Genomic DNA, 18,857 nt, shown 5'->3' with positions numbered 1-18,857 from the left:
AAAATAAAATAAAATTTAAAAAAATTAAAAAAAAAGAAGGAATTGCCATTCTTGAATCCATACCTGCAAGGGGTGACTTTTTCCTCTGTGAATAGTGGATTTCAGAAGGTAAGCTAAACAATTTGAAAAGTGTTGGTTGATCGAAATGAGGGAGGCTGAAAGTCAGATTGAAGTAGCAGACGTGTTTCACAGGGTGTATCAGTGGGGCTTTGTGTTTAAGGGACTTCCGTGGGTTAGGATTTAGATCCCCTGGAGAAGGGAATGGCTGCCCACTCCTGTACTCTTGCCTGGAGAATTCCATGGACAGAGGAGCCTGGTGGGCTACAGTCTATGGGGTCACAAAGAGTCAGACGTGACCGAGTAACTAACACTTTCACTTTTTTCAGTGGGTTAGGAAGAGGGGACTTTGGGGATTGATGCATAGTGTCTAACCTAGAAAACTGTGATTTGTAATGCCAGCCACTGTGATGGCCATAAATTGGATGATGCCTCTCCATCCTTTTCAACGCCCGCACTATCTCCAGGACGTGAACATGATGAATACATTTGGGCCTGACAAAGTGATATATATGTATGTGTATATATATATGATGTTATCAGCTCTTTTGTTCTGAAGTTTTACATTTTAAGTTTTATATCAATACCACTAATATCCATAAACATAAAAAATGTATTTAGACATATCTTTTCAACTCTTACTTGAAGTCTTCCTGATTTTGGTCCTTTAAGAATGACTAATTTTCTTTTGGCATTTAAACTTATAATACTGCACAGCTATGTCAGTTTTGAATTATGAAATACCAATAAATGAAATATTTGGGTTAAGAGTTTTTGCACAGTAATTATTTTTTCTCATTACTGCAACACATAGAGCTTTCTGAAATAAAATATAATCAGGTCTGTATGAATAAATCCAAACCAATCAGAGTTGTTTCACAAAAGTGTTTCTTACTGCTCATGGTGAGCTTGAAGTTCCTTGCCAGCTGCCAAAGTATGTTTCTGTATCATCAAAAAAACTACATGAAGAAAATGAAATGTATGATAATTTCTTACATTTTTCTTAGTTGAGCATAAATATTGACAGAACTGACAGTCATACATATACAAGCTCTTACATGCAAAACATGTCTGATTTAATACTCAAACACTCAGAATCTTTCATGTTTTCTTACATTTTGCAGTCAATTTTTTTTTCCCTTAAAGGATCTCCTTTTTGTTGTGGTTCATTATGAAGTACCTGGGATTCCACTGTAGGATCTTTAAAGATTTTTGACAAATAAATAAGAGGAAAGAAACTAAATTCTGCCTTTCTACATATCTTATTTATATATTCATTGTTAGACAGAATTGCATTATGTATATAGGTTGACTTTAAAATTTTGAGCTCCAGGGTCATACTTGGTATCCTTTTTATTTATTTATCTTTCATACTGTATTATTTCAGAGCAAAGTGTCCTGATTTCTTTTTTTTTTTCTTGCATGTGTCCTTACTAAAATGTTTTTTTTAAATCCCATTCGGTCCTATTATTCTGTTGTTTATTCACTTTAAACTGTGTGTGTTGAGTGTTCTCAGCTGATCATCAGGTTATTATTTAGCTTTAATGTTTTAATACGTTGGGTTATTATATTTGTTCTATTTGTCTTAGTCTCTTCCTCCAAAAAATACCTGCTATCCGTGAGTTGAAAATCAGGTATCTAATTTCATTATTAACTCTCTTTGTCAGAGTCAACTTTTGTATTCTTCCTTCCCATGTTTGGAAAGTCTGTTAAATATGATAATTTATGATTTGATTTTTACATTATTATGTAATGTTCTTTTGAATTCCACCATGGCTTTAGAAATGATCTATGATTCTTTATGCAACCCCCTTAGTATATTTTATTCTTAGTATTTGTGCTAAACGGTATGAAATAGTCTACGTTGCAAGAATAAATGCAAATATATTTCTTCTCATGCTGTATAACTTATGGTGATGGTGTGCACTATTCCACATAGGCACTCCGTGATCAAAGCTGATGGAGCCTGACTCTTACCAGCACCACTTGGGACAGGCCACATTATCAGTTACCACACTGTGATTTAATTTTTCTGGCTTACTGGCCAGAAGCAGTCATTAAGCCCCTCTCTTAGCCCACCAAACTTCATGTGCCTAGAGGAAAGAGAGACCCATGTATGAGTGAGGGCTAGAAATCGGTGGTTATCTTTTTAAGATTTATCTTTTTTTTTTTTTTTTTTTTTTTTTTTTGCAATTGTGGGTCTTTGTTCCTACACTCAGGCTTTCTCTAGCTGCAGAGAGCAGGGGCTATTCTTTGTTGCGGCACCCAGGTTTGTGATTGTGGTGGCTTGTCTTGTTGTAGAGCATGGATGCTAGGTACACGAGCTTCAGTAGTTGTGGTTCCTGGGCTCTAGAGCGCGGATTAAGTGGTTGTGGCACACGGGCTTACCTGCTTCGTGGCATGTGGGATCTTCGGGGACCAGGGATCTTACTGATGTCCCCTTCATTACAAGGCGGATTCCTAACCAATGGAACACCAGGGAAGCCCAGTTATTTTTTAAAGTTGTTTGAGTGTATAGAGCAGATGCTATCTAATTGTTACCTGTGTTTTTGGTGCAAAACTTTCTCAGATGTATGATTGTATTCTTGCTTTGGTTTGGCAGAATCTAGAATGCAAAGCATCAAAATATCATGTTTTACTTGTAGTTAGTGTATCTTAATATACCAATTTATACTGTATGAAATACTTACAGATATCTTAAAACGCTGTTTCAGATTGAATACTAGCCAGTTGCTCCTGTCTACCACTTATTGGATATTTCTTCTCATTGCTGATTTGAATTGATTCTTTGTGTACTAAATGCTTATGTCTTTTAACCAGCTGGTAGGGAAAAGCATTCCATTTTTTTTCTTAAAATTTTTTTTTGAATCATCTGTATATATTTAACCTTCAAGTGAATTTTAGAGTCATTTTATCCCTCTTAAGATTTCTGAAAAAAAAAGTAAGTGAAGGGGTTTCATCCCATCAATATTATGCATGATTAGTAGAAAGCCTTAGGATTATTTTTTGTGGAGTTGGCTTCCTGGAATCTAATCTCCACTGAGCCACTTTACAGCCATGTGACCTTGGGAAAATCTAGGCTCTCTGTCTCAATTTCCTCATCTGTAAAATGGGGATAATAATACCATCTATCTTATAGGGTTTCTATGAAGATCAGTTGAGTTAGTATTTGTAAGGCTCGTATCACAGTGTCTCGTATGTATAAGGTTTTGTATATGTGGGAGTTTTAAATTTTAACTGAAGTAAATTAAAAGCATAATGCTGGAATACAGTAGAAATGTGTGAGCTTCTTAAGGATATTGTGTTAGAGAAATGTAGTTATTTCCCTGGTAGGAGAGAGACACCATGTGTGAGTGGAGGCAGACAGTATCATTCTTTTGGGTGTTGGTTTTTAGGGCGGATGAACTGTAGATGTACCTGAGAACACCTGAGCTTAAAACGTTTGCTATTCCTAAGGAAAGAGTAAAATTCCTGTCAATGGACCCATACATATTGGGGAAAGGCTAACTGAACCCTACCCTCAAAGCATGGTTTTCATAGTAAAGCTTGCCTTTAGAAGTCTGCATCTTTAGCCAAAACAAACTTGTTGGTTGTGAATTCTTTGAATCAAAGATAGCAATTAAAAAAAAATAATGTGTGCAGACAATCATACATTCTCTGAATCTTCTATGTCTGTTAGTAAGGGTAAGTTGGAAATTTTATGTGCTGATAATGCTTTTTAAAAGTAGGCTTTGTTACATTGGGTATTATATTTGAAGAATTATGAAATCTACAAAGAAGTAATATGATCTGACTAATGTACATTAATATTAAAATATGGAGCTGTATGAACTGAAATATGAGTATACTGTTTGCATGACCACCTGAAGCCACAAGAATCAGCTCACTTTAAAATGTTAAGAATCCCTTGCCTTTCCCTGAAAGAGGAAGAAGTATATGAGATGAACTATTATTGCCATACTAGTGGAGAGCAATATACCTTCTTTATTACAGAATCAGGGAACAATCCTCTGAGATTCTTATTTGAAGTAGAAAGGAATGAATTTTTATTGATTCGTTATTTCATTTAAGACATCATCCTGCCCTCTTGCTGTCTTGTAGTATGTGTGTTCAATAAATAATACATTCTCTTTTCTCCATGTTGCCATCTAAGAATCTGTTTGGCTCAAAATAAGCCAGGTGTTTCCACAACCTACTGTTCCGGCTTCTCTGCGGTTTTGCCTAACAGCTGTCAGGACTGGCCTTCTTAATTGCTTTATGTGAGTGATGTTAATTCGGGTTGTAACATCAAAGGTGGTTGGGGGTCACTAGCTGAATGCCCCTTGCCCAACTGCCATGTTAAGGAAGTGTACGTTTCATACTGACTCTGGTTGATTGCGATGATGGCCGTTGACCCCTGACTGTTGTATGTGCCTGGAGACTGATTGATTGAATCCGCCTCGGAATGATCAGGAGCCGGGCTTGTGAGGCCAGCAACAACCAGAAGCAGAATTGCAAGTAAGACCCTCGTTTCTTGATCTGCTTCAGCAGGGAACTTGGTTGTGACACAAGCTACTACATTTCCATAATCAGGAAAACAAATAAGCAGACAGGTCTTTCCAGAGAAGGGTATTTATATATTTCATCAATGATTCCTTTTGGTTTTTGTTAGGAGGACGAGGGTTGTCAGTTTTAGATTGTTTTAGTAGCCCTAAAATAAGAAGGCAAAGGGTATAATTTTATTTTTTTTAATTTATTTGTTTTTAATTGGAGGACAGTTGCTTTACAATATTGTGCTGGTTTCTGCCATACATCAACATGAATCATTCATAAGGATGCATATGTCCCCTCCCTCTTGAACCTCCCTCCCATCTCCCACCCCTCTAGGTTGTCACAGAGCTCTGGGTTTGGTCTCCCTGCATCATACAGCAAATTCCCACTGGCTCTGTATTTTACATATGGTAATGCATATGTTTTAATGCTACTCTCTCAATTCGTTCCACCCTCTCCTTTCCCCACCGTGTCCACAGTCTGTTCTCCGTGTCTGCGTCTCTCTATTGCTGCCCTGCAAATAGGCTCATCAGTACCATCTTTCTAGATTCCATCCATATGTGTTGACATATACTATTTGTTTTTCTCTTTCTGCCTTATTTCACTCTGTATAATAGGCTCTAGGTTCATCCAGAGGATACACTTTTAAAATGGTACCTAGAAGGATTTCTGCGAGTGTTTTAATTGAAGTTTGGATTGAGCTAGAAAGCCTCTTTGGTTGTTTCCAGACATTCATTCCTCTGTGAAACGGCTGTGCTCTTTAGGGGAACTGCATAGATAGAGATCAGTCTCAGTGGGAGGTGTCACAGTTAGAAAGGCTGCATGAACTGGGTATGTGGCTTGCATTACATTAACTACCTCAACTAGAGGTTAGATTTTTACTGTCAGCTAACAACATCCTGGAGAGAGTATGTTCATTTTTATTCTTAGTATCCCACTTGGTCCTTCCCTGTCACTTCTAAGAACTCAGTTTACTATATTCTACGCTTGAACCCTGACACGCCTTGACCCCGGCTGGAAGGACAGGATTAAGTAGAGTGAAGGCATATCTCTTCGACGATATATTTGTAATGAAGCGTCTCTCTGGGAGCCTACTTAATACAAATCACCTTTCATTTTCCAACAAGGTTGCCAATGTTGGAGTCTGGTAGTAGTTTTAAATAAAAGTTCATTTTACTTCCAACTTCAGAGCTCAAATTTAACATGATTTTTAAAGGGCCATGACATAATATCTTTTTAATATGTTTTAGTTTCCAAATATCACTTTAGAATAAAACATATATTTTGAAGGTATACAATGATTTGTGCTTGATTCTCATCAGGTTTTAAAATTATGAATATCCTAGGTTTTTGTCTCATTCAGCATTTGAATAGTTTTGAATTATACAGAGGATGTACACATAGATGTTAAACATGCATTATAACACAAAGCAGAGATGGCAGAAGGAAAGTGTACATTGAGGTATTGAGGAGGAAATCGGTGTCTTTGCTGTGAGCATTCATCTTAATTTCAAGTTTTGTTTCCCAGCAGTTTAAAGGCCTGTACATCCTCCAAAATTGTGAAAACATTAAGAAGTCAAAGATAATTGAAATAGGAAATGGTAATAAAAGGTCTTCAATGCTAAGTCACTACATATTATGATCCTTTGTATTTCTTATATACCTATTCTTTGTTAATACTAGTTTACAGTATCTATTTAGCACTTAATAGTCTCTTGGTCCTGCCTTGGATTCCATATTTTTATTGAGAAAACATATTGTCTTTTTCTAGTATAAAAGAAATAGTCATATTAAAATATTTAGAAAATATATACAATAAAAATTAATGAAAAGAATTCAGGATTAAATGATACATGATGATATTTGCTTCAAAATAATTTTGGATAGAGAAAGAGGTGAGGGTCTAGATGAAACTGTATTGGCACTGGTAAGTTTGGGGTACGTAGTGGTTCATTGTGCTGTTCACTTTATTTTTGTATCTTTTGATAATTTCTGTAAGTTAAAATAATAAAAGTCTCTAGTCCCATTGCTCAGAGAAAATTATTTCTTCTTCTCTATAAAAACAGATTCACAGAAATACACTTAACACATATTCATATATATATTTTTTAATTTAAGCAAAATTGTACCACCCTAAAATAGAGACTCTGAGCTCAGTAGACTCAGGCTGTTCTCTCAAATGCCTGGGAGCCTCCTGTGTAGGGCCACCATTTGACATCTGTTGACTTGTTGGATGGTCAGGTTTGGTGAGTGAGTAAAGCTATGTGTGAACTCGTTTAGGGGGCTTCAGTTCCAAAACACAGTTAATTGCTGTATTTGTTGTTGTTTAGTTGCTAAGTTATATCCGACTCTGTGACCTGATGGAGTGTAGCTTGCCAGGCTAGCTTTGTCCATGGGATTTCCCAGGGAAGAATATTGGAGTGGGTTGCCAGGTCCTTCTCCAGGGGATCTTCCTGACCCAGGAATTGAACCTGCATCTCCTGCACTGGCAGGCAATTTTTTTTTTTTTTAAACTACTGAGCCACCTGAGAGCCCTTGTGTTCAGTCGCTAAGTTGTGTCTGACTCTGTGACCCCATGGACTGCAGCGCACCAGACTTCCCTGTCCTTCATTATCTCCTGGAGTTTGCTCAGACTCGTGTCCATTGAGTTGCTGATGCCATCCAACCATCTGTCTTCCTCTTTTCCTCTCGCCTTCAATCTTTCCCAGCATCAGTGTCTTTTCCAATGAGTTGGGTCTTCCCATTAGATGGTCAAAGTATTGAAACTTCAGCTTCAGCATCAGTCCTTCCAATGAATATTCCAGATTGACTTCCTTTAGAATTGACTGGTTTGATCTCCTTGCTGTCCAAAGGACATAGCTTAAATATTTTCTGTAGGCTGAGATTTGGAAAAAAAATAGAAAAGTAGGGAAGCTACCTCATTCTTTCTTCTCTCCCTTTGTATTGTTACTCTCTCTTCCTCTGAAAGAAGAAATGGAGGGAAAACAGAGCAGAAGCTCAGAAGGGTTTACTTCAGAGTGAGGAATGAGAGTTGGATTGCCATCTGCTTCTACTGGTTCTAGCCCCTCTATGTCAATACCTAAGCCCAAGTGTGTGTCCATTTCATATGTACAAGTTCTTTTTCCATACCCCAAGCAATTAAAAAAAAGGTATAAAAATCGAATTTCCAGGACAGATCCTTAGGTAGCATGAGTCAAAGAGTTGTACAGGTGGCTAATAAGTCTTCTAGAAAGATAGTTTCTTTAAAGAGATTTAATTATAGTTCCTTTATTTACTTTAAAGGTATCTTTTAGCTTAGGCTTTTAGCAGAAGTTCACATGACTTCAACTTGGTGTGAATGGCATTATACCCTAAAAGCATGTGAGAGGCATTCTTGGTGTACTTGGCCCTTATCCACGGTAATTTTCAGAACACTACAGGAAAGTGTTGACCCTGTTATGGAAAATAATCTCATTGATTATGGAAAGTTCAGTTCGATTCATGAAGCAAATGGCTGCCGATCTGTAAAAGACTTTTGTTAATGCAGCACAGGTCTCTTGGACTAGCCTACCTTTGCATGACTAGGCATTCTTGAACAGTTTTTCATGGTGTATGATCCTTTTAATGTGTTGTTGGTTTCTGTTTGCTAGCACTTGGTTGAGGATTTTTGCATCTATGTTCATCAGTGATATTGGCCTGTAATTTTCTTTTTTTTGGTGATATCTTGTCTGGTTTGGATATCTGGGTGATGGTGGTCCCATGGAATGTGCTTGGCAGTATTTCTCCCCCTGCTGTTTTTGGGAAGAGTTTGAGAAGGGATAGGTGTTAGCTCTCTTCTAAATGTTTGACAGAATTTGCCTGTGAAGCTATCTGGCTCTGAGCTTTTGTTGTTGGAAGATTTTTTTTTTTTTATCACAGTTTGATTTCTGTGCTTGTGATTGGTCTGTTCATATTTTCTGTTTTCTTCCAGGTTCAGTATTGGAAGGTTGTACTTTTCTATGAATTTTCCATTTCTTTCAGGTTGTCCATTTTATTGGACATTGGATTTTCCTTTAACAAGGGAAAAAGTGTTTGTTTCTATATTATGGGTTAGTTTGCAAGCCAGAATGATAAAGGCATAAACCCCTTTATTCCTCCATCTTGGCAAAGGAACTCTATTACTTTCTGATATTTGGATCAATAAAACATTTTTATAGAAAACTGGACACTGTCACTTACTGAGGAATTTACTTGAAGTCACTTCTTTTTAATTTGCTCAGACCAGGTACTGGAAGATGGTTTTTTCTAAGATGTAGAAGGTATACCCCTTGCTTTTTAAAATTGCTTTGAGTTTCTTTGGGAACGTAGGGATTTGTGAGATGTTTGAATTAATCCGTCTTCTGGCTATGATGGCAGAAGTGCACGTTTATTTAACTGTTAACCTATCCTCTTAAGACATCTTCCACTTCTTGTTAGGTTTATTCTCTAGACCTCAAAGCTACAGAGAGCCTTGAACTGAGAGCTCTCATCTCACCCCTTCTCTGTCCTCTCCTCTGTTTCATCACCCTTTCTCCCTTCTTTGCTGTCTTTTCTCTTCTCCCTTTATTTTCCTTCCTCTCTTCTTTCTCTTCCCTCTGTCTCTCCTGCTTTAAGCCCCCCTTTCTCTACCCTCTCTGCCTCCTTCTATCCCCCCGTCCTGGAATGTGCAGTTTCAATGGTGACTAAGTTAAAATGAGAGATCACTAGATGCCATGGCTAAGTGGCAGCCATATACATAAATAAGTATCCAGAAAAGATGTTTCAAACTTGACTTTAATTAAAAGTTAATCTCTCTGAAATAACAGGATTCCTTTATTGCTAAGGAGTAGTTCAATCAAACATTACTTGAAGCAACCTATCAACTTCATTTTGAAAGTGCCCTAGGTCTGTTGACCTTAAGTGTTGGCTTAAAGACAATCTTGCTTTGGTTTGACAATATGTTTCAAAAAATTATTGTTATTTTTACATGGGTCCAGGAATTAGTGGAAATTTTCAACAGAAATTAACTTATTAGAACACAACTGAAAATTCAAAGAACATAAAATTTTTCCTAGTTTCTTAGAGTTTGAGTTGAAGAATTAAAATACAAGTAGACACAACACCTACTATAAAATGATATTTAGAGGAAATATTAATACTTTTACTAAATGTTTAGGTATCGTCTGATATTAGAAAAACACCAGATTACAGCAAAAGTCAATGTAAAATATGATAGAATATAAAGATAGTAAAACTAAAAGCTAAAAATCCCTCCTTAGTTGTGCCAGGTACTCCTTAGTTGTAATCAACATGGGTTTTTAAAATAGCCATTAATGGAAAAAATCATGAATCATAAATTATGTTATGTGGCTATATCATTTAGTAGTTCCATCTGCAAAACTAAATCAGTAACTAACTTGAGAGTATAATTCACAATAAATCTGTATTTTAAAATATAGAGCTTTCTAAACCCAGATTAGGGGTGAGATAATTAGATGGCATCACCGACTCAGTGGACATGAATTTGAGCAAACTCCGGGAGATAGTGAAGGACCAGGAAGACTGAGGTGGTCTCAGAGTCAGACACAACTTAGTGACTGAAAAACAACACCATCAAAATATTTATGTCCCAGGTACTACCCTGCTGGTCCAGTGTCTCAGACTCCACTCTCCCAGTGCAAGGGGCCTGGCCTCAATATCTGGTCAAGGAACTAGATCTCACATGCCACAAATAACAATTTGCATGCTAAGGATCCTGCAGGCTGCAACTAAATGAATAAGTAAAAAGAAGTAAAAAATGCCATGGCATCCTAAGTTGCTGGAAAGATTTTAGAATCAAATGATGGAACTGTAAGTATTAAACAGAAGACTGCCAGGAGTCTTCTCTTAATGTAGTCATCCTCTTCTGTTTGTGTAATTTGAAATGTGTCCTCAGGAAAAAGCTTCCATGGGAGGAGAACTAGGACAAGTATATGGGATCATAAGAACCTAGAAAGTGAGATAAACTGGTTCCTTTGGTGAAGGACGTAAGAGTCTCACAGCCAGACTCAGTCTGGCACATTGCTGAGTGCTTCCAGGCCACAGCCAGCCAGGGTGGTCCAGGGGTGACCCAGTGAGGCAGAGTGTAAGACCCAGTCATGCCAGCAGATTTATAGTCTAAGCGCAGCTGGGAAGGAGGGGTAAGGCTAAACTTTCTAGAAGTGGAACCTGGTAGGAGTAGACAGACCCAGATACTGAATAGAACAGTTGTCCTGTGGAGTTCAGTTCAGTTTAGTCGCTCAATCGTGTCCGAGTCTTTGCGACCCCATGACTGCAGCACACCAGGCCTCCCATTCCATCACCAACTCCTGGAGTTTACCCAAACTCATGTCCATCAGTCAGTGATGCCATCCAACCATCTCATCCTCTGTCATCCCCTTTTCCTCCTGCCCCCAAACCGTCCCAGCATCAGGGTCTTTTCCAATGAGTCAGCTCTTCGTATGAGGTGGCCAAAGTATTGGAGTTTCAGCATCAGCATCAGTCCTTCCAAAAAACACCCAGGACTGATCTTCTTTAGGATGGACTGGTTGGATGATCAGTTAAAGTTGCTATTACAAGTAATTCTCCCTCATAATGTAGCTTAAGTAAGAAAGGTTTTTGGAGCATGTGGCATGTGTGTGCATATGTATGGGGGGATGTGGATGCATGTATATGCTCATATGTGTGTTTTGTTCTTACATGGTGCTCTACAGATAGACCAGGTCTAGTGTGTAACTTTTCACATAGGGACTGAGGCTCATTCAATCTTGTTACTTTCTTCTCAATAGGCAGTTTTCATGTGATGGTTCAAGAAGAGTGTCGGCATCATATGTATGCTTGAGGTCATCAGAAGAGGAAAGGTCAGCTGAGCATATATCCATTCCTTCTAAGGCAATAGCACACTTCAATTCTCTGTAGGCTCCATTAGCTGGGTATTAGTCATGATCACGTTAGATGCAAGAGAGGCTGCAAAATCTCTAGCTAGGCTGTTGTTTACCTATTTAATTCAAAATTTTAAATTTGGCATTTTTGCTATTAAAAGAAGGAGATGATGCATATTCATGCAAAGCCAGTGATCTCTTCCAGAGGTATTGGGTATGCTAATCCACCAGTGCCTTCTGGTTTAGTGAGTAGGTGAGCCCAAGCTACTGGTTCCAATACTCATTGGGCCTGAAGAATATAATTTATCACCTGCTATACTTGGCAGGAGCCGAAGGACTGCAGTTCTAAAAGTGACTGGGTGTCGTCTGATATTACAGTGGGTGGAAATATTTCCAGTTAGCAAAGAACAAGCTAAATTGTTTTACTAAGAAATGTAGTTTTTGTACCTTTAAATGTACAAAAGGATTTATTTAAATGTACTAAAGGATTTAAATGGACTAAAGGATTTATTTAGTTAATTTTGTTCTTGTGTGTAAATAAATGTTCTGGCATGCTCCACTGAAAAGCACATAAATAGGGAAGATAATTTATAGAGAAAGTTTAAACATACTCAATTTGCTGTAATTATAGTCAGAGCAGGAAAACATTCCATAATGTATTTGGTACAAGTACTATGCATTTTTGCAGATATGCTATTTATGGCATATCTTTTATAGCCTTTTTTCTGTGACCTGAATAGCAAGTCTTGTCTGTATCTGATTTATTGGGACAATATATTTTGATCTTTTTGCGTATTTCTGTTGCAATAATATTTCGGTCGCAATAATATCCCAGGGTAGATGCTTTCATATACATTATACTGTTTAATCCTTTGGGTATGAAGGGTGTTGTTATTTTCTCCTTTTCACTGTTGAGGTCAGAAGTCTGTTGTCAGAGGAGGGTGGGGATACAAACCTCGTCTGATCACTGTCTTTTGCTTCTTGCAGTTTACTCTACATCCTTGTATTCTTGGGGCTCCCCCAGTGGTGCAGCAGTAAAGAATCTGCCTGCAATGCAGGAGACCCGGATTTGATACCTGGATCAGGAAGATCCCCTGGAGAAGGACATAGCAACCCACTCCAGTATTCTTGCCTGGGAAATCCCATGGACAGAGGAGCCTGGAGGGTTATAATCCTTTTGTTCTGATAGCTACCAATTATTACTTTATATTTGTCTATACTTTAACTTATTTACTCAGTTCTGAGTTCTTTGTAGACAAGAACTTAATTATAGAAAACAAAGTATTTGTTTCTCACATGTCAGCTATGAAAGTGAGTAGCATTTGTATATCCAGAACACTGAAAGATGCTCATTTTGATTAGAAAACATCTATGCATGCTGTTTATTTTCCTTTTGTATATGGAGCCTAGGTTGTGTGTGTGCAAAGGATCTGAGGAACTTCCTTGAAATTTCTTCTGTGCTTTCATCTCAGGTGTTTCTGCAAGTCCCAAATCATTTAATGATAACTTCCAAACAAAATAGAAAATATAGGATGAAGTTATTAAAAATTAATCAGTAATTAAAATAGATACTTTTGATTTTCTTTTTTCACAAAAATATTTTTTCTATTTAAAGAAATTAAGAATTTCCTCTTCAGTTGTTTTTTAGTTAATATCACTTAACTAATTTAATTTGTATAAATATGTTTGTGTAAAAAAAAAAATGTTGAGAATTCCCTGGTGCTTCAGTGGCTAAGACTCCATGCAGGAGGCCTGGGTTTGATCCCTGGTCAGGGAACTAAGAATTCCGCATGCTGCAACTGAGATCCCACACGCCACAACTAAGACCCAGCACAGCCAAATAAATAAATATTTTAAAAAATTGTTGTCATACACACACTGAAAGAAAACAAGTGATTTCCTCTTTACCTTGGTATAAGGAAAGACATGTCTACTTATGATTCAAAATCCAGTCAATAAAAGAAAAAAATTGATAATTTGGATATCACACACACAGCTCATGGGGTAAAACACCATTAGCAAATCAAAGACAACTTACGAACCGGTAGTAAATATTTGCAACATATGCCACAAACATAAAGCTTAATACATCTTTAATGTACAAAGACTTCTGAGAAGCTGAGAAACAAAAGACTAAAACATCAAGAAAATAAATGGGAAAAGTTATGAACTATCAATTCAAACTTGCAAGTAAAGATATAAAAATGGGACTTGAGCACAAGGAAAAAAAAGTTCAAGTTCACCCATAATTAGGTAAATGCTAATAAAAATAGTACTGAGATGCCTTTTCTCAACTATCAAGTTAGTGAAAATTAAATACTGTGGTAACACATCCCACCAATGAAGCCATAAGGAAATAGGCTGGTAGGAATGGACCTACTACAACCTTTCTGAATGGAAATTGGACAATACTTGGCTGTATTACATGTGCTACTCTCTTTTGACCCGCAGCTGCACTTTTAGGAATCTCCCCTGTAAATACAGTACTCTGGAAATACCTAAACAAATTTATGCATTGCAATTTCAATGAGAATTACATAATAGTGGAAACACCCAAATACCCACATACAAAGGAATGGTTGAATCAGCTATTGTATAGTCATTGAGTGGAATACTATGCAACAGTAAAAAAAAAAAAGGCAGCATTATTCACAATTGGTAAAACCTGAAACCAATCCAAGTGTCCACTAACACATAAATGGAAATACAAAATGTGATGTATATTATTCAGAATATACAGAATATTATTATTCAGAATATTATTCAGCCTTTAAAAGAAAGGAAAATCTGCAATATGCTAAAACATGAATGAACCTTGAGGACATTATACTAAGTGAAATAAACCAGTCACAAAGAGGCAAATGCCGTGTGATTCCACTTACATGAAGTACTTGGAGTAATCATATTTAGGGATTAGGTCGTTATTATAAATGTGTGAAGTGACTAGTTTTAAGATAATAGCAAGTGTCCAGACATGTTGGGAATTGAGAATGCATGATAGCAATTAAACAACAGTAAGAAAAAAAATCCAAAACCTCTCCGAAGCCACATGTAACCCCCATGACTAACATATACTCTCTGGTGCTAGATTTCTTGTCAGGTAGGCTGTCCTTTTCTTTCCTTGAGATGCAGCTGAAGATCTGTCATTCTTAATGAACACCTTCCTATGATCCTTTTTCATTTGAAGTCATGCTACAAAAATTTAATATAACAGTTTTACCAAAATTTTACTGAAATAGATAATTGGAATCAGGATTAGTTTGCCATTTTCTAAAGTCTGTTTTTTAGAATATATTTGAGAAGATATCACTTTATTGTGCTATTGTAAAGCGAAGTAGAGTTCATGCTTGACATTTAGTAGGTACTTGATGCATAGTAATTGAATGAAGGAATACCTGAATTGCTTTTATGAATAATAAGAGCCATTTGTAACTAACCGATTCATCACTTGTAAACAAATTACATAGAGCTGAAGTGCTTTGAAGCATCTCGTGCTTGTTGAAGTACTATTTGTACTGTTGATTTGCTCTGAAACTCCTTTCAAACTAACATTAAAGAAAAATTAAGTCCAATATAATTCTAACTTCTTAATATAAATTATTAGTGTGATGGGTCACTAGTGATTGAAATATTTTAAAAGATTATATTTCCCATTATTAAACAGTTCTTTTTTTGATACATATCTTTATAATATGTACAGACCCAGAATTTCAGAAAGTCAAATGTAGAATAATCCTTTACAAAATACTGCTAAGTCACTTCAGTCGTGTCCGACTCTGTGTGACCCCATAGACGGCAGCCCACCAGGCTCCCCCGTCCCTGGGATTCTCCAGGCAAGAACACTGGAGTGGGTTGCCATTTCCTTCTCCAATGCATGAAAGTGAAAAGTGAAAGTGAAGTCGCTCAGTCATGTCCGACTCTTAGCAACCCCATGGACTGCAGCCCACCAGGCTCCTCTGCCCATGGGATTTTCCAGGCAAGAGTACTGGAGTGGGGTGCCACTGCCTTCTCCTTACAAAATAATTGAGTAGTAAATTTCTTTGGTTGGCTACTGCATTCTTCCTTCCTTCCTCCCTTTCTTCATTTCTGTTTCCTTTCTTATTTCCATAATCATTTCTTAAACTCTGTGCTAAGATAAGTTACTCCTGAAGAATAAAAATAAGATAGTCTTAACTGTTTGTAAGTAACATTGTGTTAGAAGGGTACGAGAGTGGCTATATCTCATTTGACTATATTTCCTATTTCTCAGATATTTATAGTCATTGTGATTGTTTAAACATAAAAAAGCGTGTCTTTGCATTTCATTTTTATTTCTTAATGCCTAACATGCATGAGCAGGTTGAATAATTAAGTATTAAAAACTTTTCCATAATGAAATTAAGATTCTAATAAACTCTAGTCCATTTGGAAACCGAACCACTATATAAAGCATACCTTCCTTCTTCCTGAGTACTCTTCTTGAGCACTCCAAGAGTACTCTTGTGCAGTGGCGCGTTGTGTATGTCAGCAGAAATAGAAACAGAAAAAAAAATTAGGGGCATTTTTCTTTATTTCTGCTTCATAGGTTTATCCAAGTTTCGTTGACGAACAAAGGAAAACGGTTTTCAGTGCGTGATAGCAACATTCCAGTAGAGAAGAAGAAGAACTGTGCAAAGCTGTGTCGGGGTAGGAGCCAGTGATCTTGTACGGGTGAGGGAAACTGTGGTATTAAGATATTTCAGATGTCTGTGGATTAATATGGCACAGGTTTATTGCTCAGTTGTATCGCTTCCTGATGTGAGTTGGGCCACTCTCCTGGGTGACACTCCGTCAACAGTAACTCAGGAATTCCAACTGTTTCCCCCTTAGCTACCCAGATGGGAAAGACTCACACTCATTGTATTTAACCATCTAGTTCCAGAAGTAACAGCTCAGTTTGGCTGTTGGTGAGAACTGAGCAACATATTCCCAGGAGTGTGGCTGAGAATTGTGGTCTTGCTTATGCACAGAAGGAGAAAACGCTGTGGTGAGCACACGGCCTGGTTTCTTATACACCTGTGGATAGTAATACATAAAAATAAACTGCTGAAGAAAGAAAAAAAATTATGTCCAAAGCAGTCTTTTTTTACTGGACACAAAAATAGTACAGCCTTTCCCTGAAGGGCTTCTGGTATCCCCATCCTTTAACAAATATTACAAAACAGAATGACCTACACTGAAGACTGGTGTTTCTTTGATCTCTCTTCAAAATGTATTACTAGTCTCTCTAGTAGAAAGTTTCCACAGTTTTATATGCTGGCCAGAATTCTGATTCTCTAATTCACATAGAATTTATGATATTTAATAATATAATTCGCTTCTTTATTTGTGTCATACTGATGTCCAAAAGTTGGATATTAAGAAAAAGTAAACTGTAGACTCATTTGGCTATAAAATGTCAACAAATCACGACTTAGGATGATCTGAAATCACAGAGGGCCACAAACATCTCTTAACAAGGAGAATGTTACTCTACTCAGAGTATCTGTAGGTTGCAGTCCACTGATCAAACTAGTAAAGGGCCTTGGCTAAGAAAGTGGTGGAAATTAGGAGACAGCGTACAAAGTCTTAGAAAATCAAAGTTGTGGGGATCCTTAAAGATAGCATACTTAACCCTTTTGTTTTTGAAGATCAAGTGATTGAGTTGAAACCACATAAAATTTTTTAAAACTTCTAGTTCCAAGTTCGTGAAGTACAATTTGTTTTCTTTAACATAGCATCCCATCTTCTTTCTTTTCAGTATGATATATTAGTTCAATAATGTTGCCTAACCTCTCCCTATTCTCTTCCCCCCAAATACAATAGCTCAGAACAGCAGATATGGAACTTCCCTGGTAGCCCAATGGGTTTTACTCCGTGCTCCCAATGCAGGGGGCCTGGGTTCCAGCCCTGCTCGGGGAACTAGATCCCACATGCTGCAACTAAGAGTTCACAGACACAACAGAAGGATCTCCCACGCCACAACTAAGACCCAGCACGGCCAGCTAGCTAAATCAATACATATTTTTAAAAAAGTACAGCCCGCATTTATTTTCCCATTGATGGGTAAAGCTGGGCTTGACTGAGTTTGCCATAATGCTGTGGGTTGGATTTAGGTTTTCTCCATGTATTTCCTCTTCCTTCATGAGCCAGTGGTACCCAAGGTTCCCAGGTTCTTTCCGTCTCAATGCCCTGACATTGCCCATAGGATGGTGTCCTCATCACATGGCTGAAGGTTTCTGACCAGCACAACGCTGCTTTCCAACTCATGGGAACTGGGGGAAGGGAGAAAATTGCCACAGAAGCAATGGCCTTTTGAAATTATTTGAAAAGGATTTCTGCTCTTATTCCATTGGCCATAGCATTGTAAAGTGGCAGGACTTTGTGACCAGGTAAACTGGTGGATGTAGCCTTTCATTTTGAGGCCCTGTATTCAGGTAAATAAAACCTTGAGGATCAACAGAGAACAGATATTGACAATCAGCAGTCTGTACATTCAAAAAAGTTTGAACATATATATATATATATATGTGTGTGTGTGTGTGTGTGTGTGTGTGTGTGTGTATGAGTGTGGGTATGAGTGGGTGTGTGTGTATTATGGGGGGATGAGCATGAGTAGAAAAGATGAAAAAAGCCCCCTTCTGCTTAGGAGAAACTGTGTAGATAACAGTCTTTTCATAGCAATAAAATGAGATTTTTGAACTTTTCTTAGCTCATCAGCCTTCAGTATAACTTATATGATTATCTCAATAAAATGATTGTCTACTTGCTTTTGCAACAAGAAACAGCCATGTGTTTCAAATCTCCCTTATGGGAGCCTGTATTTTGTAAATAACCAAGTTCATGTACAGATTAAATGTGAGAACTTGATCAAATGAAAAGTTTGATTAAAATGACATAATAAGGCCTTGCATGTTTATAAGCACACATCATAATTTTAGTTCACATAATGTGTGCTATATCGTCTGGGTTGTGACCTGAATTATTGGAAATATCATGCATGTATGTGTTTTTCTTCTCTCTTCAGAGCTTAGAAACTCCATTTCAGAACTATTATTGAAGATTGAATTGATGTCAGCCAGGAAACTGTAATTTCCTGTCACTTGGCATTGAATTACTACCTTGAGGTTTTAGACAATGAACAAATTTAGCTAAAAGATGCAAGCTTTTTTTTGACTTATTATTAGTACCTAAGAATATGAATCTTTGATACTGTTTCATCTCCATTACAGATATGGTTATTGGCTCAGAATCATATTCAACCCTCTTTGCATCCTTTTATCTTGAACTAATCAAGTCCAAACTTCCTGCTGGAAACCCATGTATGTTCTTTAAATGTGGACTGCAGAGCCAATTTATCTGATAAAGCAAATAACATACCATTTTCTACAGAAATGG

At 37.3% G+C, this 18,857-nt stretch overlaps 1 protein-coding gene across 2 annotated transcripts in view; it reads left to right on the top strand.

Annotated features, from left to right (window-relative positions):
- The window catches only part of NAV3 (neuron navigator 3), a 908,237-nt gene that overhangs the window by 257,409 nt on the left and 631,971 nt on the right, over positions 1-18,857 (top strand). Inside the window, exon 2 of one of the 2 annotated variants that reach the window (XM_044941916.2) lies at positions 16,027-16,151. The exons of the other annotated variant lie outside the window; for it this stretch is intronic. The gene's annotated coding sequence lies outside the window, so the exon portion shown is untranslated. The remainder of the gene's footprint in view (positions 1-16,026; positions 16,152-18,857) is intronic. 2 annotated transcript variants of the gene reach the window in all.

Source organism: Bubalus bubalis, chromosome 4 (assembly GCF_019923935.1).
Source record: "Bubalus bubalis isolate 160015118507 breed Murrah chromosome 4, NDDB_SH_1, whole genome shotgun sequence".
NCBI lineage: Eukaryota > Metazoa > Chordata > Mammalia > Artiodactyla > Bovidae > Bubalus > Bubalus bubalis.
Note: the sequence above shows the minus strand (reverse complement) of the source record. Positions and strands in the feature narration are given on the sequence as shown.